Source organism: Rutidosis leptorrhynchoides, chromosome 2, assembly GCF_046630445.1.
Source record: "Rutidosis leptorrhynchoides isolate AG116_Rl617_1_P2 chromosome 2, CSIRO_AGI_Rlap_v1, whole genome shotgun sequence".
Classification (NCBI taxonomy): domain Eukaryota; kingdom Viridiplantae; phylum Streptophyta; class Magnoliopsida; order Asterales; family Asteraceae; genus Rutidosis; species Rutidosis leptorrhynchoides.
Genome location: NC_092334.1, coordinates 368,684,571 through 368,691,077, shown reverse-complemented (window position 1 = coordinate 368,691,077; position 6,507 = coordinate 368,684,571). Strand labels below are relative to the sequence as shown.

The 6,507-nt window shown below is 34.8% G+C and overlaps 1 non-coding gene across 1 annotated transcript; it reads right to left on the bottom strand.

Moving 5' to 3' along the window:
• Positions 1-4,326: 4,326 nt before the first annotated feature.
• On the bottom strand, positions 4,327-4,433 carry LOC139894913 (small nucleolar RNA R71). The gene has a single exon (XR_011775389.1). It is a non-coding gene; the product is annotated as a small nucleolar RNA R71 (small nucleolar RNA).
• Positions 4,434-6,507: the final 2,074 nt, after the last annotated feature.

Sequence of the window (6,507 nt, the reverse complement as noted above, 5' to 3'; positions counted from 1 at the left end):
TCATGGGAATAATCGAGCAGATCCTAACAAACTTTCCTAGATTCATGGGCTGACGTGGCGTGCAACTTGTTTGTATGTTTGTTCCGAGATCGAATACTCGTTCTGGGATGAATTGTCTGCTCCGGGATAACACACTTGCTCCGGGATAGCGTGATTGTCCCGGGACGTTATCCTTGTACTGGGTCGGAATACCAAACTGGGATGTTGTGGTGGTTCTGGTAGTGTGGTGGTTCTGACTAGCTCATTAAGGGTGAATGCTTTGATCAATCAGGAGGGTTCTGCCTCGTATTTATTCCAAGTGCTTCTTCATGGAATCTGCTATGACCGGGCAAGATTTGCTGTCAGTTTATCAACAGGCTTATTTGCATGTCAATATAGTCCTTGTCTTCTTAACGCTTTTGCATCCGGCTTGGTGATGCCGGTAGCATGCACGTTTGTCCAAACTGGGTCTTTACGTAACATCCCCGGCTAGCCTCTATCCGGTATGATCTTTCTCGGGTTCATACATAAGTAACCCTCCGGTACGATTACTTCGGTGATGCCGGGAAGATGTTGCGTCCCGGGATTAGCTATGCATGGTGAACTCTAGTCGGGATGCTGCCACTTAGTGTCTTTTTGGAGACGGATCATTATGCGTATCATCACGGATCATATTGACATTCAATCATAATCAAATCAATCTAAAGTAAATGAAAAGCTCGTTAATCCTAGCAATCAAGTCATTCATTTAAAAAGGTACAATGAATTCTTTACCCCGATGATAATGCTAAAAACGAACACATATTTCATAGCATTATCCTTTCAGAAGACAAGATTTTGGTTGCAATTATTCTATTTCCAAGTAATAATCGTTTAAATAAATAAATGTGAAGACAGAAGACAGAAACAACGATTTGAAGACGCAAATGACCAGAACGCTCAAACGTACAAGTTACAATGCAAGTGGTTCAATTTATTGATGAATAACGTCTAAATATTGACAAGAGTACAAGCCGCGAAACGCAAAGTACAAGATATCTAAGCATACGAAAAGACGTTCGAAAATCCGGAACCAATACATGAACCGAGTATCAACGTACAACTCAACGGGGCTAAAATTACAAGTTAACTATGCACAAGAATATAATATAATATATATATATATAATTACATAATATTATATATATAATAAACATCAGCAGCCCACGTTTTGGATTCGAGTGATGAGCTGTAAAAAAGACCTCCGCGATCGCGGAGCATAGAGAGGAAACATCATAATGATCGCGGAGCCACCCTCTCACAAATTGCCTATAAAAGCCAATGCATTCGGCCGATGAAAACACCCCTTTTTCTATCTATCTCTCTGATCAATATATAATATATTTATATTTAATATTAAGTTTAATTTAAGATTAATAATAATTAGGTTATTGTAACGAATGTTTTACGGTTTTTAAGTCGAAACTCTGTCCGTGTAACGCTACGCGATAAATAATTATTGTAAGTTATGTTCATCGTTTTTAAATTAATGTCTCGTAACTAAGTTATTATTATGCTTATTTGAGCTGAAGTAATCGTGATGTTGGACTAAATATTAAGACGGGTTTATTGGACTTTGGACCGTAATTAGGGTTTGGACAAAAGACCGACACTTGTGGACATTGAGCTATGGACTATTAATGGATGGGGGTAATTGTCTAATAGAGTAATAACTCATTGGAATCTGTTACACTTATTCTCAAATTAGTTAATCTAATAATTATTAAATGATTGTGAATGTCCTATTTAGTGACATTTATACGGAATCTTTTACAATCATTTATTTAATCAATTAGGTTGGGTAATTGATTATTCATTCTGATCAAGTGGATGAATTAATATATCATAGACTAATTAAAACAGAGGTGGATTACATGCAATGATAACGGGTGTAATTGTTAACAAAGTATTAAAACCTTAGATTACATACAGTCGATAACCTGGTGTAATTATTAACAAAGTATTAAAACCTTGTTACAGTATAAATCCATAATTAGTTGGAATATTTGACTTCGGGTATAAGGTTAATTTGACGAGCATTTTATAATTATGACCGATGGACTATTATGGGCAAAAATCAGATGGGTATCAAATAAATTCAAGACAAAGGACAAGTAACCCAGAGAAATAAATTAAAATCAAAACGTCAAACATCATTATTACGAAAGTTTAAATAAGCATAATTCTTTTATTGTATTTCTCATCGTACTTTTATTTACTTTCATTTTACTTATTGTCATTTTAATTATCGCAATTTTATTACTCATAATTTTATATATTGTCATTTAAATATTGTTATTTATTTTATGCACTTTAATTATCGTCATTTATCTTTACGCTTAAAATATAAAATCGACAAACCGGTCATTAAACGGTAAACCCCCTTTTATAATATTACTACCTATATATAATTATATATATTTTGTATATATATAGTTTTATAAAAAAATATAGTACGTAATCAACTAGCTCCCTGTGGAACGAACGGGACTTACTAAAAACTACACTACTCTACGATTAGGTACACTGCCTATAAGTGTTATAGCAAGGTTTAGGTATATCTCATCTGTAAATTAATTAAAACTTGTGTAATTTTTACTGTATTTCGTATTAAAAATAAAAGTATTTCGTACCCCTCCGCTTAAACAACAAGTTTTTTGGCGCTGCTACCGGGGAGCGCTAAAACGCTATATTTTTAATTTATATTTGTAAAAATATAATTTTTTTAAATAAAAAAAAAGTACAAGTTCACAAATCACGAAAATAGTGTCGGCAGCCTCAATCATAGTATAATCTGCATTGTGAATACTTTGCTTATAATAATCAAATGAGGGACAAGATGCTTTCTACAATGTCAATGACTGATGTTTTGTTTGATTAAACAAATAGTCACTCAACTTAAAGAATTGAAAAGTTGGGTCAAATGGCATAATTCAAGGAAAAGGGTGTAGCTCAATAATTTTACGGAGTATATTATTAATATAAGAGCTAGCAAGACCTTGGACGGAGAGGATATACTGTGATATACACTGTCTCACATAATAACTCAAAAACCCATACTGTAAATTACTTCGTATCATTTTAATTTCAATTTCCAAAAAAGTAAAAATAAAAAAAAATAATAAAAATAATTAAAAATAATATATTTTTAAGATTTTGTCTATAAAATTAAAAAGTGTTTTTATTTTAAGTTTTATTACCTTTAGATTTTTAGACTATAGTCGCAACTTTTAGTTTTAAGTTTTTAGACGCTAAGCTTTAGACATAGAACTTTTGTTTTAGATTGTTTTTCGACGTTTATTTGTCGACTTCTTTTTTTTCGATGCACTTTTTATTTTTCGTTTGTACGCGCTAGTTTGTAGGACATAGAATTTTTAAAACCTTTAGATTTCGAAGAAAAATCATTTTAAGCGATTAAATTAATAGACGCCAATTTTCTGGTTCGTAGTAATAGTTGGATTTGTTAGTGGTGAGTTGTGGATTTCCGATTTAAAGGGTCCGGGCTACCTGCTGCATCTATTGACTATTCGAAACCTGAGCAAAATCAGAAAAGTCTATTAATTTGTTAACTTATATAATTTTTATCTTTATAACTAATAGGATATTCAGTGAATGCACCGAGCGAAACGTTCACCACCTTTCATACGTTCACCACCTGTAACCCGATCAAGACATCTTGCCAATATTGTCGCCATTGATTTTTCTTTAGAATCATCATCAAGTCGAACAAGTACTCCAATTCGAATTTCCGATAATCCATTTTTTGAACCCGACTTCACAATTGAGAACCCGGAGGATATTCAAGAATAATTCCAAGATCCTGAACCACTAATCATTCCTCCTGAACCACAAATTATTCATCTGGAGGTTATCAAAGAAGAAACCGTTAAATCAGAATCTTCTACTGATTCAGATTCAACAAATTCAAATATAGAAGAAATGGAACCTCAAAGTATGGAAGACCGAATGAGAACCACACGCACGGGCCAAGGTCACGCCATTAATCAGCCAGATGTTAATGCGCTAGATTTTGAAATCAAAGGACAAATCCTACACATGGTCACTAATCAATGCTAATTTAGTGGTACAACAAAAGAAGATCCAAACGAACATCTTTGAACTTTTAATAGGATTTGTAATCTATTTAAAATTCGAGAAGTTGAGGATGAAACAATTTATCTTATGTTGTTCCCCTGGACTTTAAAGGGAGAAGCCAAAGATTGGTAAGAATCGTAACCTGAAATTGACACATGGGATGTTTTAGTTGAAAATTTTCTTCAAAGATTCTTTCCGACATCTAAAGCCGTGAGACTTCAAGGAGAAATTGCCACGTTCGTGCAAAAGCCAAATGAAATGTTATATGAGGCGTGGTCAAGATTCAGAAGGATGTTGAGAGGATGTCCTCAACACGGTTTAGATACTTTTCAAATAGTGAAAATCTTTTACAAAGGCGTCGACGTCGCCACACGAAAGGACATCAACACAGTAGCTGGTGGTTCCATTATGAAGAAAATCGCAACTGAAGCTCACAAAATTATTGATAACACAGCCTCCCACTCTCATGAGTGGCATCAGGAAAAAGACATTTTTCATTCATTTAAAGCAGCTAGAGCCGATTCTAGCCATGACTTTGATTCCGTTTCCTCAAAGATAGATGTTTTCGAGAGACGAATGGAAAAGATGACTAAAGATATTCACGCAATACGAATCAGTTGTGAGCAATGCGGTGGACCACACTTAACGATAGATTGTCACATTGAACAAACCATGGAACAACGAGAAAATGTTTTCTACATGAACCAAAGGCCGGGAAATAATTATCAAAATAATTATCAACCAACAAGACCAAACTTCAATCGAAATTAAAACATTCTTTACAATCCAAATGGGCCCAACAATAACTCATACAACCAACAAGGACCGAATAACCAACCAACTCAAAACAACACTTTCAATCAACAAAGACCTGGCATGTATAAACAACCACAACAAACTGAAGAGAAAAAGTCAAATCTTGAAGAAATGGTATTAAAGCTAGTTGAATCTCAAATACAATTTATTGCATCTCAAACCCAAACGAATGAGAGGTTTGATCAGTCATTTAGAACTCAACAAGCTTCCATTTTGAATCTAGAAAAACAAGTAGGTACTCTGGCCAGCATGATGAGTGAGAGGGAACAAGGAAAGCTACCGAGTAATACTGAAGTAAATCCTCGAAATGAAAATGTTAACATGGTTTCAACGAATTCTGAAAAACCAGCACCAGAAGATGGAAAGGTTTTAAATATAAGTAACGATGAAGAAGTTACACCACCACCACCACCCGAGTATGTAAAGCCAGAGGTTGCACCATACAGACCACCCATCCCGTTTCCAATAAAAGGAGTTGAGTATGAGCAAGTAATATATAATAAAGTTTGTTTTAGTGATACCTTTGGAAAGAAGAGGAAGAATAAGCAAGTGCAAGAAACCAAGACCGTAAAAATAAAACCGGTGAAGAAAGTTCCACCAAAACTTCCACCCAAGTTGGGTGATCCGAGTGAATTTATTGTTCCTTGTCTACTTAGTGATTGTGTCATGTATGATGCACTAGCCGATTTAGGTGCAAGTGTGAATGTTATGCCTCTTTCATTATATAAGAGATTAGGTGTAGGTGAGTTAAGTCCAACGGAAATGAGTGTTTGACTCTTTGACCAAACCATTAGGCACCCAGTTGGAATTGCTGACAACCTACCCGTTTAAGTGGGTAATTTAACCTTGCTAGTCAAATTTATTGTCATTGACATAGAAGAGGACTCAAACGTTCCTCTAATTTTAGGTCGACCATTCTTAGCGTCCACCGGGGCGTTAATTGATGTAAAAAAGGGTAGAATGACACTTAGTAATGGTGAAAAATCAATCACCTTTGTGATTCAAAAGTCTAAATCTCCACCAATCAAAACCGTCGAACCAATAAAAACGATTGGTGAGAACCATATTGTTTTACCAACTCCAACGGTAGTGCTTAGTAATAATAAAATGCCTAAGTGTGGGGAAGATGAAGTAACATCTAATGATGACCTAATAACAAAGAACCCCATCTTTGATACGAAATTAAATGACCCCGTTATTAACAGTTCAATGAAGAAACTTTATAAAATGGTACACGATGCTAGGAATAAAGGGAACTTTAAGTTATGTAACCGGTTAGTATCCAATATGTCGCCTAAAGAAAATTCGAAACTAGTTGAATTTGTGAATGTTACAGAGGAAGCCAACCAATGGCTTAAAGCAAAAGTCACAGATATGCAAGTTGATTATGGTCCAAGAGAAATTGACGATGAAATTAATCATAATTTCGACACCACAGCTACCTAAGTGTGGGGAGATTCAAATGTTCTAAGAAATAATGCTGTCTAGAGTTAGATGTTCTGTTCTCGTGTAGTTTTCGAGAATGGAATCTGATTGATCTTTTCCACTAGCAGACACTAAATAACTGGTTTTCTCCCC